The 26,733-nt window shown below is 37.1% G+C and overlaps 1 protein-coding gene across 4 annotated transcripts in view; it reads left to right on the top strand.

Moving 5' to 3' along the window:
- The window catches only part of LOC124357106 (storkhead-box protein 1), a 249,662-nt gene that overhangs the window by 114,486 nt on the left and 108,443 nt on the right, over window positions 1–26,733 (top strand). For 2 of the 4 annotated variants that reach the window (XM_046808557.1, XM_046808559.1), the window contains one exon: window positions 14,868–14,891. The exons of the other annotated variants lie outside the window; for them this stretch is intronic. The gene's annotated coding sequence lies outside the window, so the exon portion shown is untranslated. The remainder of the gene's footprint in view (window positions 1–14,867; window positions 14,892–26,733) is intronic. 4 annotated transcript variants of the gene reach the window in all.

Raw genomic sequence — 26,733 nt, forward strand, 5'->3', positions numbered from 1 at the left:
ATCTCGTTAAACGTGGAGACACGGAATCCTCCCTTCTAACTGAAATAACTACCTACGCGGTATATTACAGTCCTAGAGATCGTTTTGTACCTAACTGTTCTTTCTTTGGTATTTTTTAATAAAATTGGCCATATGTATTTGTTTTGAAATACTAATAAGTGTAAATAATAGTATAAGTGTTATTTACGAATATAAGTCTGAACCTGATGATCCAGTACAACTGATATGTTTCTGTCACTGCAGACATTCACGCCTTGCATGGATAATTAAATAGTGTTCTCTTGATTTATTCCTAATTTCATTACACATTCTTATATTTTTCAGGTTTATATTTGAAGCCGCATTGTGAGAATTAAATTTAACTGATCTAGACTCTTGAAAAGACTGGCAGAGTTAAATTATTGTAATAATTTCAGAAAGTCGAGGAAAAGAAAGGAACATGCTCCCTGAATAAGCGTCACACAAGATCACATGACGAAAACACGTCTAAAAGACTTCTTGATATCTGGGATTATCTACAGTTTTGTCTGTAACTTAATGGAAGATGTTGTCAAAAATTAGCCTTCGGTGTCGATGGTATGGAAGGAAAGTGCGTCTATCATGGTGTTAAGTACTGTCAACAAAAATGTAGTTCTGAAAATTTTATTTTTATTTCGCTTAATTCGATTGCGTTCTCAATTTAATTTATATATGTAACAATTCATATTGTTTATTGCAACAAAGAATATTATTATCAGTGTCTTCAGGAATGCATGGAACCCGATATAAGGTGTTCCAATAATTTCCAATGAATGCAGTAGGTCTCCAAGCCCGATACGAGTAGCCTATACATGGTGGGATGGAAGGATAGTTCGTGTTAATCTTCACTGACGTCAGGAAGGATGTATCATCGCCCAATAGAGTTCTGGCTGTAAGTAATGGGTCTGGTGCACCACCGACCACAGAAACGCCTAGGCGTAGGTGCGCTTAGTGAGTGGTGGATGCCTTAGGACGTATTGTAAACTGTGGTGCCTTATTTTGATGCAATCATGTCTTACCTGTAATGTATCATTGAAGGCTAACCAATCATGTCTAATCAATGTAGATGCACCGCAGATCTTACTGCTAAGCTAGCGAAACCGTGAGTAACAACCAATCACGGTTAAGAACGAACTCTTTGTTACCGCAATTTGAAAGTTTGCATGCGCATGGTCTGTGGAATCAGTACAATCGAAAGGATCATTTATTGGTAATCCCGGTGTTGTGGTATATTCAGAACGGTAGAGTAATTTGAACCAAATCACAGGTTTCCTGTGATTGAAAATTAAACATGAGAGTTCGTTCCATTAACATGAGATTTCCATAACACTCCGGTCTAATTTGGAGAATTATGCAGTCCGTATGCTCTCAAGAAGGACTCTGCGCCTTACTTGATTCTCCTTTCTCGTACATCTGGTGAATACTCTTGTAGACCAGTTCCGCAAGCGCTCGCCGCGTCATTTCAGACAAATTGGTCATGATTCATACGCAAGACTGGATGAAGCCATTACGATAATGAGCGCATGTGGGCCTGTCATGGGGGACCACCATCAGCTCTACCCGCCACAACTCTGCGTGCTGGTGCTGAGTTCCAAGCTCAGGTGCGTTCTCGAGCAAAATATTATTGTGTCTTTGTCGTACCGTATATAAGTCCTTATGAACTGAATAGGCTCGATTAATAATGTAGATTGTTATCTTGAGGTGCAACCTTAAAGAGCTAAACGTGCCCGGGATGATGTGAATTGAGCCAGCAAATACACTACTACTTAAGGGTGTTTATTTGAAGATGCTCGAGGCTTAAGAGGATCTGAAAGTCTAGAAAATTGAAAAGCAAGAGGACGGATTACTCACGTTGCAAAAAGACTCAGGAACTCGGTAATTAAATGTATATTCGAACAATCTGTCAGAAAATTTCAGGAACGCAAGGGATTTAATAAATTTGAAAGAATTAACCCAAAATTTGAATATATTTACCATTATCGAAAACAAAGTTACTGTATAGATATTGATCCCCTTTCTCCATTTAATTCAACTCTGATATGGTAGATGATTGGACTACGCAACTTTGGTGGTTATCTTATTTCACTTTCTACTTTCACACCGTCTCGGACAACCCTTGTGATTGCTCTGATCAGCCCAAAAATTAGATCCAAACATATTATTACCTCTGCGCTCTGAATAAAAAGACACAGAATTTCGTTGCAAGTTATCGCAAAAATTGAAAATTGTCCAAACCACTGTACGCAATAACAGCACTGCATCTTTTCAGACTATACAGGTTTACGATATCCTTCATCTGTATCTAATAAGGCTGGGGTAAAGTAAAGAATGATGAAGCGCAATATTTTCATGTGATGCTGAGACTCCAAAAGACCCTACGTTATCTGGTTAACACACAAATGAATGTCTCACCTTCTTTTCAAGTCCAGACTGACCATTGCCATTGACTCAGAGGTAAAGCCATTTTGAAAGAGATCTGCGGAATAGCATTTTTTCCTAGTGTAAATGTAAGGAGCTATTGGTCGTCTTAGCATTGCTAAGTCGGGGCAGAAGGCAAAACTTGAAACTACTTAACCAGATTCAAGCAATGCCATTCCGTTTTGTCGACTGTATTCAGAATTATCGGAATACCTAATTTAGGTTTCGCAAATATGAGTGTGTTCTAATAATTTCGCCTGATCTTCAATCTCAAGGTCCACATTCGAGGTGAGGCCCTCAACATAACTTGTAAGGCAAAAGAGAATTGACAAGGATCAGACTTGTTTTACACCGGATTTCACGTGTAACACTTTTCTTGATTTCTCTCTGCTGCTTCAACTACTGTCAAGTTCAACGCATTGGCCATTTACACTCCCATCAATAATGCAATAACCTTAGGAGTGGCAACTCTCAATGTCAAATGCATTTGCAAGGTGTACAAATGCAATGTGAAATTGACGTAATTTTGACTACATCTTCTGTTAAGAGAAAACGTTCGAATGTGCCATTTTCAGTACAGAGCAACAACATTGATGCAAATCGTTCTTAGAGAACTCGACGAAGCGCACCGATATATCCAAAAACTTTGAATATCCTTGTAGAGCCTCTGGACGCTTTTGTAGCGTTTGCGTACGCTTCACTGCATTGAACCTAGGAGTTGTTTGTACAATACCTTGTAATAGTATGTTTCTAAATATACCTCAAGAACATTCTTTCTGTGTTAATGTAGTCTTCCATTATTTGTTCATAGTGGTTTGTTCAGTGATATCGTGAGGATTTTCTTACCTTTGGTTCTGATAGTCAACAAAACAATCATCATTGGTTTATAGAATTACGTAATGGACGGATCCGCTTACATGGTGACCACCACGTTGATACCTTGATACCAATTCTAATCTATTATATGTATCTATTATATATATCAGGGATAGATTAGATTATATGGATAGTTAAAATCACTTTTGTTTCCACCGCGACTCTAATTTGAAGGAACCTTTTTCAATACAATAAATTATTGAAATTACATGTTATTTTGTTTTCAAAATAGTCGTTAGGTTAAATGTTATTCTTTATGGGCTGTTGACTGGCCAAAGGCGGTACCATAACTAATAACAGCCTGGGACCGGGGCGCTCTTCCCCAGCAAATGTCAGCGGCACGATCCGTCCATCCCAAGTGGCCTGTTTAGCAAGCCCATCCATGACTTATCACTTTTACAAATCTTCTTACTTTACAGACCTACCCCTTTTTACATCATATATTCGGCTTTAAAGGTCATATCAGTGTTAATTCTGTTCCTGTGTGGTTGCTGACTGGGTTTTCTTTACCGACCATGTCAAATTGGCATATAGCCTCTGGTACTTCATTTCCATATGTACTACACCGGTTTCAGCTTTGAGCTGATGGAAATCCTTACATTTTGCTTCCTTCAAATTCTTCCTAAGGACCTTTAGTGATAACTGCCATTAGTATTAGATAACTGCCAGTACTCTGCTTTATTTAGTTATATACACATTCGCACGCAAAATCATTAATATTCGGGCTGCCCTTTCTACATCGATTTTATTTATCAGATTTGATAATAACTTTGTTTAATTTAAGTATCAATTTACTAACAAAATTAGTAACTTAAATACGATGTACTTATGAAATAATGTAACTGACGTTTAAATGTATAGAGTTATATTAAAACCATCATTAAACTACTATAACATATCATACTTTCGTTTTCGTTAATTTTCTTTTGTTATTTCACAGAAATATTGTATGTAATAAAATTATTTCAATTCACTTCAAAATTGAATATAGTAGTATCTGTACGCTATGGTATCAGTTGAGGTTTAACGTATGTTTTAAAATGTAGCCTAGCTTCCCTGCTCAACAAATAGGACTGTTTACACTTCATAGCCATGGCCACACCTGCTATACTACCCATGCGTGGCTATCAGTCGCTCGATGAGCGATCTATTGGAAATGCAACGGACATGTTTCAGGTTGCATATGCGCAGAATAAGTCAACCGACCACGTGCCACCCTAACTACCAAGCCCTATACCTGAGTTTGAGTTTTGTGTTTACAAGGCCTTGTTAAACTGGTTACGATTTAACCTACAATAAGTACTGAATCTTTAATCAGCCTCAAGTGGTGGCATTTGTCATACATCTTTCTTGTTATATTGATTGGTTGCATCCACTCGTTTCTTGATTGGATGGATGCCCACGCGGAAACCAAGATATGCCGCACAAAAATACAGATTCACACTACGGGACTGTCAGAGTTGACATATTTTAGAATGCTGACTGAAAAACGTGGTCGCTATGTCATCGCTGCTGTGTGGAGTGGCGCCTGGTCAGCGTATACTCGTGCAGTGCAGGGCGGGTTGCTGCACCGCTGTAGGGGTTTATAATTTATTTGTAAGAAAGTACAATTGTAAAGAGACGACGGTTCGCCGAACAGAGTTGTATCTGGAAAGTACAGTTTATTAATATTAAAAAACTCTTATGTATTCTCCTTTATTCTTTAGTCAAGTAGAGTTTTCCTTTTACGTCCGCAATTCTCGAATGGTTCCTTATTATTCAATAACGACACTACTAAAGCAAGATTACGTACCAACTCTAAACAAATTAGTATTTAATGAAGTAGATTTTCAATCAACAAACAGTTCGTGCTCAGAGTTGAGTCATCTTTCCTCACCTTGGCCAACCAGCTAACCGATTGTTGGATATCATCGTAAACAACTACTTCGACACGATTGGTTGGTAATTACTCGATTCGGTTCCATCACCGCAACTCATCGAGTGGTTGCGTTTTGAAATTCACTATTCACTATGCGTTTTATCAGGCTATTAAATTAAAGTTAAACAACCACAGAATCCATAACAACAGTGCAAGCTTACCTGATTCTGATGCTAGGATGTAGCCCATATAGAAGTCGTCAATTTTCAGTTGATTTCTCTATCCTCTCTTCGTCGACACATGGCCGCGAAGGGTTATAGATCTTATACACACTACCGACGAAACCCTTACAACTTGCCTACTGTGAGTCATCCTCTTGTACCATATCGTATAGAAGCTTTTTATTATATTTTGTATGGCTTTGAAATAATTTTATGATACTGCGTTCATAGGGTTTTAACGCAGTAAGTTAGTATTAATTATCTGTATGTGTTGTTTCCCAAGAGCAACAATTTGTCCTTAATGGTGTATAAATCGTTAATGGATATTTATAGTAAAGTAGGAGTAAAACTTGCGTTTTGTTCCATTGTTGATATAATACTCGTACATACAAATAAAATACTCGTACTATTCCAAAGTATCGTACACGTCAATTGTAACGGATTGGTTTTATGAGAAAAACTGTCAAGAATCCAAAAAACTTTTGATTCATACCCAATGAATATGTCACATTTTTAATTGTAACTTATTATTTAAAACAGTTAATTATACGAGGCCAAGATATTTTATTATCTTAAACATAAGCACGGCTTACAAACTCAGTGTAAAATTAACCTTAAAGTAAAAGAAATATAAGACAGTTTACTGACATTGGCTAATTTGTTTGTATTCCGACAACTCCGTTCCTAACCTGACAAAATGGCAACCCGCAGGATAAACAATTTGCAACAATTATGCAATTATGCTATTAGACATTGCATGCCTTCAGTAATTTACTAAAAAAAAGCAATCGATTATTTTCTCTCGAAGCTCTGTTTAGATCTCAAAGCACTCTTCAAGTACTGCAGTGTGAGTACAATCTCGTCAACCCTTGAGATTGAGAAACTCGTGAGTCGGACAGTAAGTCCCAGACCGTGAGCGTGGATACTGTGTCCGCCCCTCAGAATTAGGTTAGAAATGGTCCCGACAGTTGTATGGCGTGGACCTACGCCCGTTTACCAAGCTGGACCTGATACCAACCCCTAACCCTCTGCACTCGTGAATATTTGCCAGGCGACTGCCTGGTCCTTTAACCGCAATCACTATTTGTAAATGCATAGGCTCTGAGTGCGTGAGCGAGACTGCTTGGGTTAACTACGGTCTATAAACCAGTAGCTATGGTTCTAGCAAAGTATACATACATACAGGCTCTACAATGTAAAATAACCAAATCACAAAAATTCAAAGGAATTTTGCCATCGACTGATCACGAAGTAACCGAATACCTGCGCGGAAGGACGTCCACGTGCAGATTAGTCGAGTTAAGGGAGAGGGCGGGATGATGAAGCTGTTTAGCTGGACTTTCCCCTCTGTGCTCGTCCGTCTATGTCCAGGTCATGTCGCTACCGGGGCCGGAACCCGCGGATCCTCAGACAGACGATCTGCACGCCTCAGTCTCCCCTCAGCCCGACTGATCAAGTTATTGCTGACACACGTCCGGCCGTGTCGTGCTCTCCCAACATGGACTACGGATAGAAACTTGCCTTTCACTGCCAGTGTGCGCCTTCACATCGATTACGCTTTTGAATTGTATTGAGTTTCATTAGGCAAAAAGACTTTTCAACTAGAAGGCAGCTTTCATTTAACATATATTCGGAAAATCTACAACTAGAATTCCTCTATGGTAGAGTAAAGTGCTGACGCATCTCGTATTGATCCACTTTGGTGTGAGATGTATGCATGAGTATGTAGTTAAACAAAATCTACTTAAAATTAATAATAATAACATTTTGGAAAGTTGTTATCAATACTTATGTAAGGCTGAGAAATATCTTTTTCATTATTGAGGGATTGTCAGTTTCTATAACGTGCGTATTCGTTAATCGGCTATTACATTTTCTGTCGAAGTCCGACTTCCACTTATATTTTCCACTTTGGTACCAAGCTATGAAAGTTATAGCCTATGTGTTGTTCTTGTAAAGTTATAATTGATTATATTGTAACGTTTTTATAAGAATATAATGCAAATAATTCGAAAACGTTTTCTCCGTGGAAATACAATTCTTGACCTCTCTGTTGAGAACCAAGAAGGCTATTTTTCTCGGAGGTTATAGAAGGTTTTACGATCCCCACTTGAAGAGCTTAGTTGCAGGAATATTATCAATTATTCGTTCGTTGTCCTTTCATCATCTAAAGTAGTCTTTCCCGTAAAACTTCTCGAGCTCTGCAGATTACTGATAAGCTTTAACAGCTGAAATCATTTAGTAGTTCGTTCTAAAAGTCCAGGTTCAGGTTATGATCTAAATCTATTATACTATCAAGATAGTTTGACTCAAATATACGCTAAAAATAATTATGCTACACTTAATTGTGTGGCAGTACGTATCCTCTCCTCACACCAAATGTCACTAGGACACAACCTGTGGTGTTGAGCAGATCTCGTGTTGAAACTGGCAGACCTTGGGATTTATCACAACTTTCTTGTCGTCAGTGGAAACCCTCATTCCTTGAGACTTTTTGTGTATCGTTCAGCTCATCAAGGTGATAACGTTTACAAAACAGATTTATTTTTTATCGATCATAATTAATGGTCACACTTTTAATGTCAAGGGCATAATCCACTATGGTTGTCGAGAAAATCATTTCCTTATATGTGTGCACTATGCATACATACATCAACAGTTAGAACTAGATTAGTCAAATTTAATTTGTATCACTACTATGAAACATCACCAGCTGTTTCAGAATGATCGCGTCGCGGGGGGCGTCCTTCGAAGGCTCTCAAAAGACTATTCATCATATAGGGGAACCTACATCATATTAATTTATTGAGATTGAATTCTTTTGAGCTCTTATGCTAACGCAGCGATTTTCGTGACTGTCATAAAACTATCGTAAAATCATTGTAAACACTATTTGTTATCGCTATGGAAAGTTATCTTCGTCAGCTACAGAATACAACAGAAATCATCAATTGAGATGTTTTCCGCTTAACATCTGTTAACTGAATATGCCTCGGCACAGAAAGGACGATATTTCTAGATTTTAATTTTGTTAACAATGTTTCGACGTGATGTCAACTGGACAATGTTAAATGATACCCAGAATTAAATTTACATTTGGAATTTGGAAGGTTTCTGTACTCTAGAATGTTACAAAACTTGTGTTCTAAATATCATTTGAACGTCTCAAACTTTACCTCGAATTCCAGCCAGAACACAATAAGAGCTTCTTAGGCTTGTGAGGACAAAACGAGCATATCCGTACACAAGAGTCACAATATCTTTATCACTGTTAGAAGAAACTTTAATGTCACATACCCAGTGGCTTTTCTAAGATTAAACCACGTATAGCCTAGCAGGCTTCGTTGAGGTTGCTTGAAAACTATCAAAATATAGCTAATTCCATCCAATTAAATCAATTGAAAAGTATAAATAAATCTTACTTAAAATAGGAACCGTGTCAGCCTACTGCATAGCCTACAATGACGCTCAGCCAAATGTCATGGTTGGACATGCTTGGTGCATAGAACACCTTCTAGTGTTTGTAGAAATGAAGTTTCACGTAAAATTTAAGGACAACATTGGAAATCTTTCTCGACATATCTTGTCACATAATAAATTCCCACTTTTGTTTTTAAATTAAGGGTGTAATACAACGCAGGAGTGTGCTGAAATCAAATCTTGTCACCGAGTGCTAATTTGACTTTCCTCTCTTTTCTTTTTTACTCTTTGAATAAATCTCAAATGATTGGTTGAATTCAGTTTTTTTACATTTAAACTTTCATGCAATATTTCAAATCTGTTGGTGTGTTCGTTCTCGACAAATGGTCCGGACAGACAGACAGGACCACGAGTGATAGGCTTCGCTACAGCTCAGTCAAATAAGTGGGTGAAAATAGAAAGGGGAATATTTAATCCCTACCATTTTGTTAAATACTGTTTCATATTCGTTATATAATGTTTGACCCTCAGTAAGGCAACTTTCATTGTTATTGTGTTAGAGAAACTACAAATTCCAGCCTGGCGTACCGTTCTGTAAATAAATAGTGGCTGAGCCCGAACAAGGTAAAAGGGAAAGAGTTTGGACTGGAATCCCAGCAGTTTTAACAAGGTTTTTGACTGGAATCCCTGTAGTTTTAACAAGTACTGTAACCATATTGCTTATAGATCGTTTAGCACTTAGTAAGACAACTCCCATTGTTAATGAATTAGCATGAGCGGTACCGCTATCTAAATTAAATAGTGGCGGATCCCGAGCAAGGCGGTGCACTGTTACACCGCGACCTGTGCCGCTCGCGCCTCGGGATGATCTAGATTGATGGGCCGGTCGCTCCCATCCATTATGTCGTATCCCCCAATTTGGAGCCGTCTGTCGGGCCTAGATCTAGCGTGCGGTACTCTCCCTTCTCCCGCCCCCCTCACCGCCACGGCCGGAGGTTCGCTATTGTAAGGAGTGAACGTGATAGATAGGCGCTACGATTTGGCAAATAACCGGGTTCGGAGTCATTTCCCTAACAGATTTGTTGTCTGTGGTGTGATTTATTCCACGCAGCATAACTGATAACGGCGACCTGGGGACAAGGTACCTGGACACGCAGAACTACCTAGACTCTCAGTAGCGCTAACGTGATTAGACATGACGACACAGTCAATCCTTTTTAAATAGTAAATGTTCTTGAGATAAGTGATGGTCTCTGGAGAATTTCCCATCTCCAAGGATACTTATAGTCATAAAATATTGAATTTTAAAGGCCAGAGAGTTAAAGAGAGGGTATCTTGAAGTCTCAGATAAAACAGGTTAGCAAAGATATATGATATCTGATGAAAGTCTGTGGAAACTTCAAGGTAATTGACTGAATAGTTCCAAAGATTATTAGAGACAAATTTATTAAAAACCATAAGACTAGGGGACCATGTTTTGTAGACAGAGACTATATCTCTGAGGTAATATGAAAATCCATGTAAATTATCATAGTATCTAAGATTTCAGAAATTTTAGTTTTTAAATACCAGAGGAGCGGTATCGTAAGATCGGAGAGCACAACCGGAACCAAATAGCTCCTAAATGGTCGATATTACAGAAAATATCAAACACAGAAATCTCACCTGAACACTGCTCATAGCGCGATCATGAGGTCATATCAAGAACCTACGATTAACGGGATGTAGTGCATCACTAGCTAATTCTGTTTACTAGTCTTATTACTAACCTCAGTAGGGTGTTTGAGTTTGGATTATCTTTGGTCGGAATGGACATATAATTGATTATTTCATAATCCAGGTTTTTATAATTTGGCTCTGTACCAAATTGTTTAAATTTTATTCCTTAGTTCCTTAAATACACTTAATACGAAGAACGAGTTTCGTTCGTTGTTCACTTTATTAATAAAAGATAAATATTACGTGACGTGAAATTTTTTAACTACCTCAAAGTTATTTTTTTGTTATTGACTGATAACAGTTATTGTTAGTGTTATTAAGTTTGTCGAATAAAATCGGGTATTGTTTTAATGGCTGTAGATGATTAGAATATTGTAGTTAATATTGGTATTTTTACCACTTCCATTTCCGTATAATTTAAACGAGTGAAACAATTTAAACTAGAAAGGGGGTTATAGTTTAATACATATATTATTTACCTTTTTAAGTGGGTTATAAAATAATTTTGTTTTGTAAACTTAATTTTTTTAACTTAAATTTATAGTTATACTTTTTGCGTATAGAGTTATTTATGTTAATAAAGACATCCAAGATATTTTTATTGTGTATGAATAAGGCTCCAACAATAATAAATAACTCTCAAAAACACATATAAAAAACAAATATTTTTGCTTACCTCCACTTCAAAATCCCTACGTTGGTTTGAGAGGAATAATCACATACCAAACTATTTACCAGATTACAGAATCGCTGCTTATATCAAAACAGTGAACACCATTAGATAAGTATAAATGTTATATTATAAAAAACATAGTAGAAAGTCATCAATTATGCAAATTCGCGAATCACTTTTGGTCACGTGGCTTGACAGGCAACCGATATCCGCAGCACAATCAAGGTGCGAGATGAACCTTCTGTGAGAAGCAGTGTAATGAACCATTGTGTCAAGTCCCGGCCTAGCTTATTCTTGTACCAGAGTGCAACATAACCTCAATTATAACCACGGGTACAATGACGGTAACGAACCCCGCCCAGGCAGCTTCGCGCCAAGACAAGCGTCAACTAATCATCTGTCGTGTTAGCATCGGCCTGTCAAGTCGACATGTTGTGCGATGTCACTGTGCGTGATGGAACTTGCCGGCCATCGACCATCGCCCTTCAGCGTTTAGCGTACAATACGTAATCAACAAGTGTTAACGATCTTGTTGAGTACCCGGTGTCATTGAGTATGTTGTATCGTGTTACCTTCAGTGTCCATAATGGGCTTCTTTACTATGATGACCATCACATTCTAGGACACAAATTTAACGTTTACCGATAGAAATAACAGTTATCTCAATAATTGTGTGCTCTTAGTTTGCAATTAATTTATATCTTTAGTTAGATTAAAACCAGATGGGTATCGCGCCAGCTGTTGTTTCTTTCGTTTTAATGACTCCTAAACCTGCCTGCTTTTAATTTAACTTTAGTTTGCTGATTGAGCAATACCGAAGTATATCACTCAGAGCCCTTTAAAATAGTCTCCTTTGTTTTTCTACCTTTATATCTGTCTACCTGGCATCTCCAAAACGAATAGTAGACATCATCTTGCACGAAGCTTAATTTCTATAAAAACAACATGAATTTCGATTATGGCCCTCCATGAAATTTGGTTCAGCATCAGAGAAGCCTGTTTGCAAAATATCTGAAAGCAGGATTGAGCTATAGAAATTTTGCATGAACCTTAATTCTTACTCGTATGTAGGTAATATCGAATTCGAAAACAGTGCACGTTCGTCCATGGGGTTTGGCTATTTGTTACTGAAGAATATCACTAAGAGGGGATATCTTGAGAACAAATTGAGCTTTAGACTTGACATGTGCTATGAACATAATATATTTCCACATAGTCCTTAGAGGTAAAACCGAGTTCGATTAAGATGCATAACTGCCCATGAACTGTTCCTCGTCTAGTCACATCCTGTAAAAGATAGATATTGTCATGGCCTTCAAACAGTGGTGGGTAATCCAAGTGGCGGTAATCACCAATGCATGATTATAGGATACCGTTTAGTATGTTTTTTTTCTTTTTTCATATATGATCCAATTGTTGGAGGACAATGTAACACGATATGTGTTCAGGCGTACACATTCCTTGTAAATTTTTGTAGGCCTACTTTAAAAATTTTGCATAGAACAGAATATAATTATTAAAACGTTCTATAAAATTAAATAATGTACCGTATCTTTCTCGCTTTTTTAAGCATAATTCTGATAGTTTATTAAAGAGCAAACATCGTGAATAATACATGACAAGTTGTTGGTAGTATCCTTTTTCAATCTTTGATTTCAATTGTAAATACATTGTTCGTATAAACGAGGTAGAGCTACATTGAAATGGACGAAAAGGAGGTATTTGAAAGTTGGTGAGTCCAATAGTCCTCAAGCTCTCACTAGACCTTTATTTTATGTAAGTTCCAGGTTCACTACTCGCCTCATTACAATTGTTTCTGTTATCAAAGGAATTGGATTTCATTTTAGCAACACTGTGTATTAAGGGATCCAAATTATAATTTAGAGCATAGGAAGTGGATCTAGTAGAGCATGGATCTAAATCTTATTCATATTCGTCTTGCTACACCGCTAAATATATGTCTTGGAGGGGAATTTTCTCCATGAGCTGCTAAAACCGCGATTGGTTACCAGTGCATTGGTGCATTATCTGGAGTTGATGGGACTCTGTACAAGATGGACGTTGCCAACGACTGTGACTGCATCCTCGAGGTCGTCTGGCTTGAGCAATGTTGTAGTACACACGACCACAACACGACAGCACCACACACATGCACGTTCCGGTATATACTTCCCGCATACATTCGTGACATGTCAGGATGGCGCAGAAAGGTCGTGGGTGGTCTTCTCCCTGGATATGTTCTGGTTATGCTGACTATATCAAAATACATGGAATGTTTTTGGATTAAGAAGGAAGTCTTTAAGGGATATTTAATATAAGGACAACCAGAATTTTGTGGACAAGCTGAAACTATCAATTATAATTTACAGCAGAGAGATGGCATTACATAACATGGGAAGATTTAGATACCAGCACACTATGTATTTTTTTCCTTTCTTACACTGTTTCGACTGTATGGAACACGTCCATACAGTCCGACGCGGTTCGGACTCCATATACTCGAAATCCAGATTTTTGAGAGTGCGGATTTGCACCTAGAAACACGAATCTGTCATTTAGGACTCGACGAATTTATACTTATACTGGGTAATCTATCCCAAAAGTCCCCCACATACATCTATTTGAAAATGTGTAATAACACATCCTGAAGATGTTTCCGATAGATTTAAAAGTTACTCCTCACTTCTTCTTAATGGGGGTTATTGAACAACTCAAAATGAAAGATGTCTTGACTATTCTTCAAAAGAATACCTTCAAAGTGAAGTGCTACGCGATAGGGTCGCTGTTAATCATATTTTATTTTCATTAAAGACTCCTATTTTGGGGGATGAGGTTGTTAATAATTTTAATATTAGTCCCATTAGCACCTTATTTTGGAGAAATACAAAATGTTGAGAGTTATATATTTCTAAGTTCCCTCCGTCTAAAATAGAGTCCGGTTAGAGTTGGTAGAGTTGGTATTTTAAAAGTTGTTTAACCTATTTCCATTTATTTCTAAGTAGTAATTCAAAGTATTTAAGAAATAGTTTTCTTGGAGTCCTTGTTTTTGTCTCACCTTTTGGCTTAAGTGGTATTATTTGACGAGTCACCCCCTTTAAACTTTTAAGTTGTACTACCTCCCATTTTGGATAAGTTTCAGGTAATTTTAAAATCTATTAAGGACGTCCTGAGTGTGTAATTAGATATTTTTAATATGAGTTAAAAATTCTTAGTAGTTTTAATGTGGGGCGAGACTACTGGGTATTAGTAATAACAAACTCATGCTAATATGCTGTTGAGAGATTATATTTAAATTCAGAAACCTTTAATCATCTTCAGCAAAGACTGAATCATTTTAGATATAAAAAATATACAACACGTTCACTATCATCCAAAAAAAGAAGAAAAGAACAGTTTAAATGTTTCCTTTAAACAGGGTATTTTAATTGATGCTGTCGCAGAAACACATCAATTTAATATTGTTTATACGAGTAAAATTCTTGTAGAAGATGTCACATGACACGTTGCATGAGATCACATCACAACGACTTTAGCAAATGAGTAAACAGTGGCGGCTTCTTGAATGGCCACGCAACTAACTTGTAACTCTATTCAACGTGTGTTGACTGCAGCAACGCACTCACTGCAGTACATCTTGCACTAAAACCACATTATTCTGTTGCAGAAGGCGCCGCTCTATCCCAGTAAGGTAAGACCACTCCTAGCTTGTTTATTGGAGCCCATTGCGGTGTTAAAATCTAATTAGAAAGTGGCTGATGGATTCACTCACACTTATAAGGCTTGAGCGCCTATTGTGCGGCTCTGCCCCGGGGTTAATGTCAAGGTTTCGTAGAGTATCGCTCCACTTCTTCAGCGACAGCTGATCATTAACTTTGCTGCTTCTGCAGCGGCTGTCCGGTTTAGCGTCTCGCAGGATTGGCAATGTGTAATTTGTCTTCAGTGGAACTCGGTAGTGGCCGCCTACTGGTTTTACTTTATGTGTTTGTTGGCGTTCTATTGTAAACGATTTCATCTATGGCACTGAAACAGTACTCTTACTTTCGTACTGATATTGCTAACAAGATTACAAATATTTACGAAAGAAATAAATTTGCTGTAGAATCTGTTTGAATTTTCATCAGAAATTTTAGTTACCAGATGTGTATCCACATTTTAAAATTAAAATACATTAAAGATGTCCAAGGACTAATAATGATACCTATATATTCGCGCGTTATTTATCCTAAAGATGGACACTACTCTGCTCCGGGAACAATGTACTCTGAAGGATTACTATAGTATTAGCAATCAGTGATTGCGGCTGAGAGGCCAGCTACGACTATCTGGCCTCTCAGCCGTACACTCACACGAGCACAGAGTGAGTTTTTTAAGCAGATCGCAATAAAAACTGTTAAGAGATAAAAATATGAATGTTTTTCACTATGTATATGAATGATTCAGGGAGTTGCACGTTTTAATGATTCATAACTAAAGGAAATTATTTTTAAAATTAAATATAGTTTATGCAGTTTACAAGCTGTTAACAAATACGTGTAAATTACCGAAATAAAATAACTTAAGGAAATTTTCTTCAGTCATTTTTCACTTACGTGATGTAAGTTATATATATATATATCTCTATCTTCAGTATTTTTTCTGCATGATGGGCCTGAAATCTATTTCCGATGCCTAAAACTTTTCTGTAATGATGATTAATACATATTTTTCTATTTTTCAAGCCTTAAAAGAAAATATCTAAAGGACTGTAACCAAAAATTAATTTAAAATATTTCAGCGCATACCCAATTGGGCCGCCTTAAAGGTTTACAAATATTAAATAGAACGCCAAGCAGAAGGGAGTATGTAACATACAATATGGATAACATACGATGTGTCTGTGTTCACACGATTTCTGTTGAACGAGTACATCACGTGGAGAAGAGGGGGCGGGCCCACGGTTGTAGGTTAGGTCAGTTACCGGGTTACCTTGACCGCGCAAGTAAACCGCAATTGTTCAGTGTTCCCAAGGTCGCAAAGTGCCCGGTCAGCGTTCCGGTGCGCCACGAGAAACCGGAGAAAGTCGTCCCATCGATCCCTCGATTATGATCATTTCCGATAGTGCACTTTCAAAATGTGTGTCCGTCAGCGGTAATGACAGATATTTGGCCGGCTCGGTATTGTCAAAACACACACTGCCCCCCGCACGCATAACAGACTTTCATTTCGGGGAAAGGATACGGTAATTGACCCTCTTCTGATCGGCCCGGGTCCACCCCCCTCCCCGCCATTGGGGGTCAATCGCGCATCGCCCATTCATTAACTACTATATCACGTATTGGACTTCCTTCGCGGTGCTGCGGGCCTACTGACGGCCTAATTATTGTCCGATTGGGCGCAGAGCTTGCGTGTGGAGCTGCCGTTTGGTAAAGATGGCTCTTGCGATAGGTCGTTTAAATGCTCTTAAATACCATTCGATAGGCCATCATAAGGAGCCAAACCAGCGGGCTTCGATTTCGAACCTTAATTTGGGCTTGTGAAAAGAATTTTGGGAATTTCTCTAATATATTTCGAGGAATAAAAAAAGTTGCTACATTGATCTGAGTAGTTTTTTTCTTTACCAACGAGACCATAGTGATCTTACGGTTTTATATTAGATTAGAATTTTGGAACTGTGGCGAATGATATTTTCCATATTAAGACACCAACAGCAGTTTTGTCAAATGTTTTCTTATAGCACATTCCTATATAAAGTATCCAGATCAGCAAAATAAGAGCAAAGTTCTATTAATGAATTGAACAGTTGTGTATACAAATAATGAAACCTGGGCCATTTCTCATGTTTTGCTGAGTACACGGTTAACATTTCTGAGCATGATAAACCAGTTTTAAGTTATTCTTGAGACTTTAAAAATGTGTCGGTTTAAAGTTTACGTTAAGCGAAGACCTTAAATACATGATACAGATGTGGTACCCTTAAATGCGTGTTTTGAATTGCACACATACATAGTATAAGCATAAGACACGGCGTCTACTTGGCTTCCAGAAACATCAACTGCTAATATACGCATATTGCTTTGTGCAACGGCTATAACAGTTTCGTTTCTGTCCTCGCTGTTTACTGATTTAAAATAAATTCAGAATTATTATCAATTACATTTTTAATGATACTTTAAATATTTATTTATGTGGTCTAGCACCAACCTTCCTTCGCTATATTTGATATGTGATACCGTGTAAATCCTTAGTCTCTGAAGTGTAAACAAATTGAATTCTGACTAATACAAATTTTATACTATAAAAATTCGACGGATTATGATGGTACAATATTGTGGTTTTACACTACCGTATTAACATCGATTAAAATTCCAGGAGATTGAAGGATATTATATTCATAAATATACAGTTTATAGTCATGTTTCCCCGTTAAACCTGTTCAAGGTAGTTGTTGTAAAAACAATTGTTTGAAGTAATGGCAATTCAACGTTACCATTTAATGTTTTGTGTGTGTCCATACATATACTGTTGTTGTTACTTTCGGTTTGGCTAGTGTTTAGTAACCATCTAGGATTTAGAATTAGGTTAAAACCTATTAACTAGTTTTTTTCACTACTATTCAGAAAACAAATAAAATATATTCTATATTGGTTTAAACATATTTCCTAACAATTCAAATGCAATGTAAGCTTCAAGATTCTTAATCTATCCGAGCTCTCGAGTAACAACGCAGCCACATCTTGAAGGAGAGCAATATTTGGCCTTGAATAAAAAGCAACATAACCTCAAAGCTGCTACAAGAAAACATCTGGGCCACATCCACTTGTCAATAGAGTGACCGCGGCCGCAGCCATTCAGACACCTGACGCGCGGCCACGACAGTTACGCCATCTGTCAATGAGTCGTGACACTTCGGTGGCGAATGAAAAACGCATCAAGAGCAAAATTAATAAAAAGAGAAATGTAAACAGCAGTCGGCCCCGCCTTAATTGTCCTAATGACCCCACTTTCTTCGCTTTGGTCTCAACCGCTTTTTGGTGGTTTGCTTCACCCGGTTTTCCGTTACTTTCTCCGTTGCCGTGCCGCGCAGTAACTCAAGCTGGGCTCACTCATGTTTGTTACGGTTATATATAGGTTAGGTTAGCCGCACGCACAACTATTTCTCGGTTACACTCGTTAGAACCTGCAGTATCTCTTACGGTAATCGGCGTTTATAAATAATGTGTAGATTTCAATTTTATCTTTGCAGAATTTAAAGGTCTATCATTTAACACTCAACTGGGTTGTAAATGTGTTGTTTACTCCTAATACAAGGGCGGACATTTTTTTTAATTTAACTTCTGAGAGGTTATGAATGGCATTGTCTTCACATGAATATACGAGATGCTCTATGCAGTCTTTCTACTAGGGAAGGACAAGCATATCAACCGATGCATAGACAGACGTTTAACTTACTGAAAAATAATTAATGGATACAGTTTAAAGTGACATTCAAACCATTTTTTTTTTTTTTTTTTTTTTTTTTTTTTTTTTTTTTTTTTTTTTTTTTTGAGGATTTGGTTGTTTACGATTCTAATTCTCGATAAGCATAGAAATAATGTCGTTCCTGCAGAATCTTGTTTGGAAGTTGATTTGATTTTACACTGCAGTAATTTGTAGTAGGAATCGAGAGTCAATTTGCACTGTAAAAGCATACAAGTTAGTTTTTTTCTAAAATTGATAAAAAAATTTTCGGGTGAAAGAATTAATCATCAGCCGCGACAGTTTAGGTGTTTGTCGATTGGAAGAATACCAAAAAGTTTAAATTAAAAGAAATGTATTTTACTGGTTATTTATAATACAATCAGCGTCAGCCTACAGAATAAAGACTAAGAATATCTTTTGGCATATTTATCACCTCTTTAACCATATTTCATATTATTCCGTTTTTCGTCCACCAAAACTAGTGCGGATGGTTTTTAGTATCCTTTTTTAGGGTAAATTCCTGTATTGATTTTTTGAAAAATGACATTGGAATGCAAATTTTCTCGTGGCTCCCCATAGAGTTTCAGAATAACCAAAGTCCTTTGTTTGAAGGTTATTTTTGACGATTGAAGGATTGTGAAGGAAACAGGATTTTTCCGGACATTTGCCATTGTTCAGTGAAACAAGAAATCAGTAAAACTACGTTTCGAGATCTGCAATCTGATCTCTTCTTCAGGTAAAGAAACACCTAACACATACCGTAGACACATGTCGTAGGTGGTTAGTAGACGAGTGAAGACGTATTGGGACCTGTATTCCGTAGTTAAGTTTTAATGATTGGTGTTTTGTATAGTTTTATTAAGTGCATGTTTATAGAGTTAGTGAAGTTGACAAACAACATGTAGGTTGTGATTCCTGACTTAGGCGTGCCACAACGCTTTGGTAAGTTTTGTTTATTTTAACCTAGTTTGTAATTATGTATTAGGTTAGTTCTTTACCTGAAGAAGAGATCAGATTGCAGATCTCGAAACGTAGTGTTACTGATTTCTTGTTTCACTGAACGATGGCAAATGTCCGGAAAAATCCTGTTTCCTTCATAACCAAAGTATTGTTGTTTGGTGTTTGAGTCTTTTAAATTTTTATATGCCCTTTTAGCTGTGTTGTATCACACTGGTTTTTTACCAAGTTTAAAATTACACACCACTTAACAACGTTTTACTGAATGTAGTGTTATCATAATTATTAGATAATTTTAACATAAGCAAAAGCGATAGTACTTGATGCCGATGGCCTAGTAAACGTGAAAATAAAGCGAGCCGAGTGTTTCTGTGGTTTTTCTATTATTAAATTACTGTACATTCCTCGATGTCTCTGCTTGCAATGTACTAATTCAGGCAACTGTGTATGTAGTCTGCTCTGAACAAAATATTATTTCATTATTCAATATTATTGATCCATATCCATTGACGAACGAAAGAGCATCTGCTACTATAAATGTAGACATAAAGCTGTTTATTCAGTGACTGTACCGTTTGCTCAATAGCTACAAAGAGGCCGACGGTCCTGTACCGTTGACTCGCGCACGCGCACGCACCCTACTTGCTACTTGCTAATGGAACGCGTGCTGCCACTGTGCCGACTCATCCTGTTCCTTGGTCCTTGGTTCCTTAGTCTGGCCGAGGACAGTACCGCTATTGCTACATTGTGTCCTGCATTGACAATCGTCTTCTACCTAAACGACATGTAAAATCTACACACCGTAAGCATGTAAAACCATAACACGAATAGGTACTTTGTTGTATGCTACTTTATTTAATTTGTTGGCTGAACCTACCGTCTATCACTCGAGATGCTGGACAAATAATATTTGTCTATCTATTTATCTTTATGTCTGTCCGCTAATATCTCGAAAACGAACCGAACTATAGACTTGGAATTTTGCATGAAATTTCATTTCTATGTAATTAACTGCTTCATATAAGCAAAATAGAGTCCGATGGTGGTGCAGGCCACTTCTTGGAATATGGCTGAGCGTTAGTGAATATGTTTACAGTCGTCTTTTGGGTCACCATGATGGCAACGAAAAGATGCAAAAATAAATAAATTTGTGAAAAATCTGAGCACAGTCACATGAAATTTTAACATGTGTCACATTACCACATAACCCAAACTACTCCAACAGATACAACAACACAATCTTTTACGTAGTGTGAAGATTTTATTACTTAATTTAATACTAGTATGAAATCCAACTTTATGAAAAAAATTGTAAATGTAGACTATTATTTGGAAACATATCTCGAGAAAGATTTAATCTGTAGACTTTAAATTTTGCACGAAACTTCGTTCCTACATAGACAAGGATGAGTTGTATGATTGTCCATTTGGCTGAGCGTCTTTGAAGCTTATCACTTATTTGGCTGATACAATTTTTCTTTTGTACGCCGGGGTGATTTCTTCGCCGATACGATTGTCTGTCTGTTTGTCATCTGTCCGTTCGACATCTGGAGGTGAAATAAGTTATAGACTTGAAATTTTGCATGCAACCTCTGTGAAGCCTGGTTAAATCCTTCCTTGTAAAATTAAATATTTGGTAACACGGTTTAGTTGTTGAAGATGGAGCTTGTATTGCGGCTATTTTTAATTTAATCACTACATTGAGAGCACACCAACCAATTCTAATATATTTTTATTTTGTGAGGCATTTCGATAGCAAGGCTAAATCAGATATGTATTTGTACAAAAGTAAATACAAAATGTAAATTTGTTTTTAATAATACTTAGACATGTGTGATTTTAATATTAATTGTTCCTGTGTGGTGTGCAGTATGTAAAATAAAACAAAATCAATACTGGAATTATACTATATACGTTTTGAAAGTTATTTTTGTAACCTTCGTTAAAGTAATATTGAATTTTGTATTGGTCCATATTCTTTATTTTACATTTTCTGTATTTTCTTGATTTATGTAATAGGATTCCCATGCATTTAAACATATAGGTGTGTTAAAACACACGGTTTAGATTTGTAGTTAAAGAAAAGCACAGTTGATTTGTGGGTTTAATTATACAGTGATAGTGAAAATGACAGGACTTTTCAGCATTTACAATTTAACTCAATTCACACGAGAGTGGCAATTTAGCACCTTAAAAGTTACGGTTGTACGCCATTAACAATTCTTTATCTCTTCAGAAGACAGGCCGTGAGGATACCGTGGAAGGTTTCAAACGAGAGTGTATGTTGAGTTGGAAATCACTCGTAAAGGTCTTAATGAGACAATAGTATAATCAAATTTGGACAACCGTGAAATTTAGAGCAATTTCAATTTTATGTGTTTTGGTTGCAAAATAAGCTCTATAGTTTTAGAAGTAAGGTTAAACGTCAAATTATCAATTATAAAGAGATATCAAAGGAAATACATGAGAATTTGTGTTGCTTCAAAGTGATTTTGTCCCCAAAATTTGAGGACTTTATAAATCAATTCCTCTTCCAAACACGCAAGTAAAATATAACCGTAAAATATAACAGTCTTTTAATATTTATCTTTCAGATTTTTATTATTAAATTAATGTTTTTAAGTGTGTTACAAAGCTAGTCTTTTTTATACTATTGTACTATTGTATTTGGTATTGTACGCTGAGAGTAATTTACTACCCAATATTCTGCACCTTTAAATGACCGTCATCTAAGTTGGGATCTTCCAAATTAAGGAATTATTCTCGATTCATTACACTCTTTTAAATGCTGTGCAAATCTGCGTTGGTTGCTCACGGATCATTCCCAGGATATGTGAAGTTATTATTAATCTGCTTGAGCCAACGACTTGCTTGCCCACGCCCGTTATTGGCGAATATGAATGCGGTACGAGTGTCAAGAGTGAAATAGGCGTGTCGTTGTTATTACATGTAATTGCTATTCATTGTCAGTCATTATTTATTACTTGAATGTTTAATCTTACGGTTATGTGAAATTAATTGTATGACTAATGATTGCGAGTGACATGCGTAGTCGTCTCATTATTTAACGTAGTATGGCCCATAGAAAAGGCAAATAATTGCCTAGTGAATGCGGAAACTAAGCACAGATGATTTAACTTGATTATAACTTGTAGGAGTTTATTTGTATGTTCTAAAGCTCTTAGTCCGGAATATTTTATCACATTACTTCAGGATCACTCAGATCATTAGTGGATATCGTGCACAAATCCCGGGACCCTTGGGTTGATTGGTTGATATTCTAACCACTGAGCTACCGGGGACGGGACACCGGTGTTGTAAAAAAACTTTCATTTAGGACAGAGTTGGAAATATTGGATTTGTTCCTTCCTTGGAACAGATATGTTAAGCTCTACAATTGGATGTCTGGTAGGAAGCATGTATATTCAAAATATATGACGGGTTTTCTGTATGCATTAATTCTTTTAGTATAATACAATTCTTTTTCATTTTATGTAATAGAATTAATAAAACTGGTACGTAATACAGAGAAACATTGAACATTTAATTATTTTAATTTTATTTTAGTTTAATACTCAAATTTTAGTAATGAGAATAGTTCAGCAATAATTATTGATGTAAAATACATGCGGACTGCAATTTCCACGCCACCATAGCAGGTGAAGTTTTCATCAGATTTTATTTTCATTCGATTATTGTTATTTAGAGAGATTGTGATTCGAATGCGATTCAACTTATCGATAGTTTTAATCAACAATCGATTCTTATTGTGGCATTTAATGTACTCAACTAGCCGTAAGGCACGTAGGTACACGTAATCCCAGCCTAGACAGCCATGCGTGTTCACCGGCCACAAATCTCCCTGGCGGTGCTGGAGCTGGAACCCGTGATACGGCGAGGAATGTCCAGGTCACGCCGGCAATAATCCATAACCGTTCGCCTGTCGGCTGTCGACCTAGTGTGATTTGCGATTATAAAGTCATTAACTTAATTAACTGGTGGGCGTTCTTTGTAAACAGACAGGCCATTAACATTAACACCGATGGTTACGGATGTGGAAGAGCTTTAACACCTGGTGACCGGTGACCCTGGAGAACTGTTGACCCTACATGACCTCCGGCACTGCCACCGCGCATCCTCGGACCTCATCCTACCTCACGCTGTTACATGTGAACCCGCCTTTCACTGGTGAGAAAGTATATTTTACTTTTACTGTCACAGTTGGCGGTGTTAATTGGCTCACATCTGGGGGAAATTATTGCGGGTCAGATGTGCGAGTTGTGCTCGTATGGCCGCCGACCAACTTTGATCTTCCTATTAGAGATTTCGGCGATTCCGTTTTAATTGAGTTGTACGGTGGTTTCAGAGTTTCTCTTTCACATTCCGCGTAGAACTGGAAATCATCGCATTTGATTGCAAGACCAAGCGATTAGAACGGTACAAATAAACATATCAGGGATAGTAACACATGATTTAGCTATGATTGGAAGGGTTGATTCAATGCGAATATTGGGTTTAGCTCCAGTTCACCCTCCTCTTAGTGCAGAGTCTGGAATCTGTCTCACAGGGCCGACTCCTAGAATCTGGTGTCCAGTCCAAGTCTGTGACAGAAAGGATGGAAGTATTACGGACATTTGTCATCGTTATATGTTGCAAAACGTATGACGCTACGTTTCGTGATTGAAATCTCCCCTCTTCGTCAGGTGTAAGACATTGAATGCATAGAGAAGCTCTTAAAACCTACAACGTGCGATAATGGACTGCCACTAAAAAATACAAAAATATTATACCCAACCCCAGATAATGAACCCAGGCGTTGTCACTTCACGTAAGTCGTGACTTAACACTAACACACGTCACACCCGAAAACTGCTTGGAGTCCAGACAGGAGATAGGCAGGGGTCTGTGGCAAAGTCAGCTTGTAGATGCGCTCTAAGTGGAAGGTAAAATGTACCTAAACTTAACATTCGCAAGAATGGTAAATTTGCTCCGGTAATACTTAAATGAAACTATGTTGTTACGCTATGAAACTTGTTGCAGAAAATTGTCCATTGAAGCAAAACATGCTGTTGAACATTAGAAATTTGTCAAATTATAACACATAAATATAACGGCAATTCGATGGAGTTAAAGTTTCGAAATGAACTTGTATATAAATAGACATAATCCATACATTTATATGATATAAAATTTGGTTTAATTGAACTTGGTTTTATCGCCTTAAAGGTTTACGTATACAAATTTTAAATATTTAACGTTGCTGTTAGTGAAGTACAGTGGTGGAAATGTAAGAAAATTATTCTAGCAGAGCAATTGAGTGTTTTTATTAATTATTATTGAAAAGGGATAATTTGACAAGATTGCGGATTATTTTTATAATCTTTTAATATTATAAACATGACGTTCCGATAACTGTTCCATATAATCTTTTCTTCAGGAGTAAATGAAAAAAAAAAAAAAAACATTAAATCTGAAATAGGGGACAGGTCACTGGTCTTAAAACGTTGTGTCTCTCTTGTACACATAGCAATGGAAAAGGCGAATTTACCTTGGAAATAAATCAAGTAAAATACATTATAGCACACATTTGACAGTTAAAATCATAATATATAGAGCCGCGGGAAGGCTCAAAGGAAAACAGTGAGGGGAAGAATTTAACAGCTGATGATGCACAACTGATTATTCCTGCACTGTAATCAGTAACAATAAGGAAAGCGGTATTTTGTCACAGCTCGTTGAAATAACAATAGAATTCCTCACAGAGGTGAATTCCTATTTCACCAAATAATTGTGATCAGACCAACCTGAATACTTTAAATTTAAAAAGTTTTGAACAGAATTTTTATTACATTTGGAAAGTAAAAAAGGTGTTGTCCCGCCAACAACAATCTTACAAGAATCTATGGAAATACTTACATAAATTTACTAAAATAATATTCAAGTGCAGCATTGTAAATATATTTACTTTAATAATAATTTATTGCCTTACCTTACAAAAAAGTGTTTTGATCATGATAACTACTAAAGCGCATCATAGATACAATTCGTACTTTATGGATCTAAATTAAGAAAACTAGACTTTTTATCATGTCTTCTATATAGGGAGACTACTGCGACGTTACGTGGTGTGCTTACTTCCAATCTGACGTTAAAAATGTGAGCGCAGCGAGTATTATAGAAATATTCACTATCAATAAATTATTTCGCCAGACGCTACTGCATGCGGCATACCTAGTGAAACTATTTTATTTTTTCCGGTGAAACACATACCGGAACTAACGCCTTGCGTGAGAAGGAGCCTTTTAAGATGTATCCATGTTACCGTTGCATGGTAAATGAATTTCAATTGAAATTGGAATTCAAAATATAGATCTAAATCCAATGGATCGGACTTGTACAACTGTGCGAATTCTTCAGATTATCAGATATTATTCAGTAACCACTTGGCAATGTCTTGCCTCTTTTGGATAGAAGCTATATATCTCGACGGACTGAAATCTAAATGGGCGTCCGGAATAACAGGTTAAACAGGATAGATAGAGAATTCGGCCGCTTCCTGGCGAGATATCTTGAAACAGGAATCATGAGGAATCCTAGTGTAATCTCTTCGAGTCTTTGCCACCTTGAACGAAGTAGACTAGCAATGTTTTAGATCCACCAGATCAAACGGACAAGCAATAAACCGATACGAGGGAATGTCGAAGGATTCAACAGAACGTAACGAATTGACTCCTTTTTACCGGATTATTACAACTTTGCCTTTCTTTGACCTTTTGACCCAAAAATCAATAGGGGTCCTTCCTCAGACCAAGAGCTATGTCATAAAAAATTTAAAGTCCCTATGACCTATAAAGAGCTGTCATGTGCAACGGATAGATACGACTTTAAGGACTGTTTCAATGACTCCTAGGCGAGGCGTACTATACAGCTTCTTCATATGAAGAGATTCTCTTATTCCATCCATCAACCTCCACCCACCTGTAAACTAGATTTGTCTATCAAGTTAACCATCACAAGGTACCTCTAAATTTGCTATTAGTGACGTTCCCTCCTGGGCATCCGTTGGGTGCCCAGTTGTAAGTAACAACGTCACTAAACCAGTTACAATTAAATCCTTCTGGATGAGGTGTTCTGAA

This window comes from Homalodisca vitripennis, chromosome 3 (genome assembly GCF_021130785.1).
Source record: "Homalodisca vitripennis isolate AUS2020 chromosome 3, UT_GWSS_2.1, whole genome shotgun sequence".
In the NCBI taxonomy this organism is placed as follows: Eukaryota; Metazoa; Arthropoda; class Insecta; order Hemiptera; family Cicadellidae; genus Homalodisca; species Homalodisca vitripennis.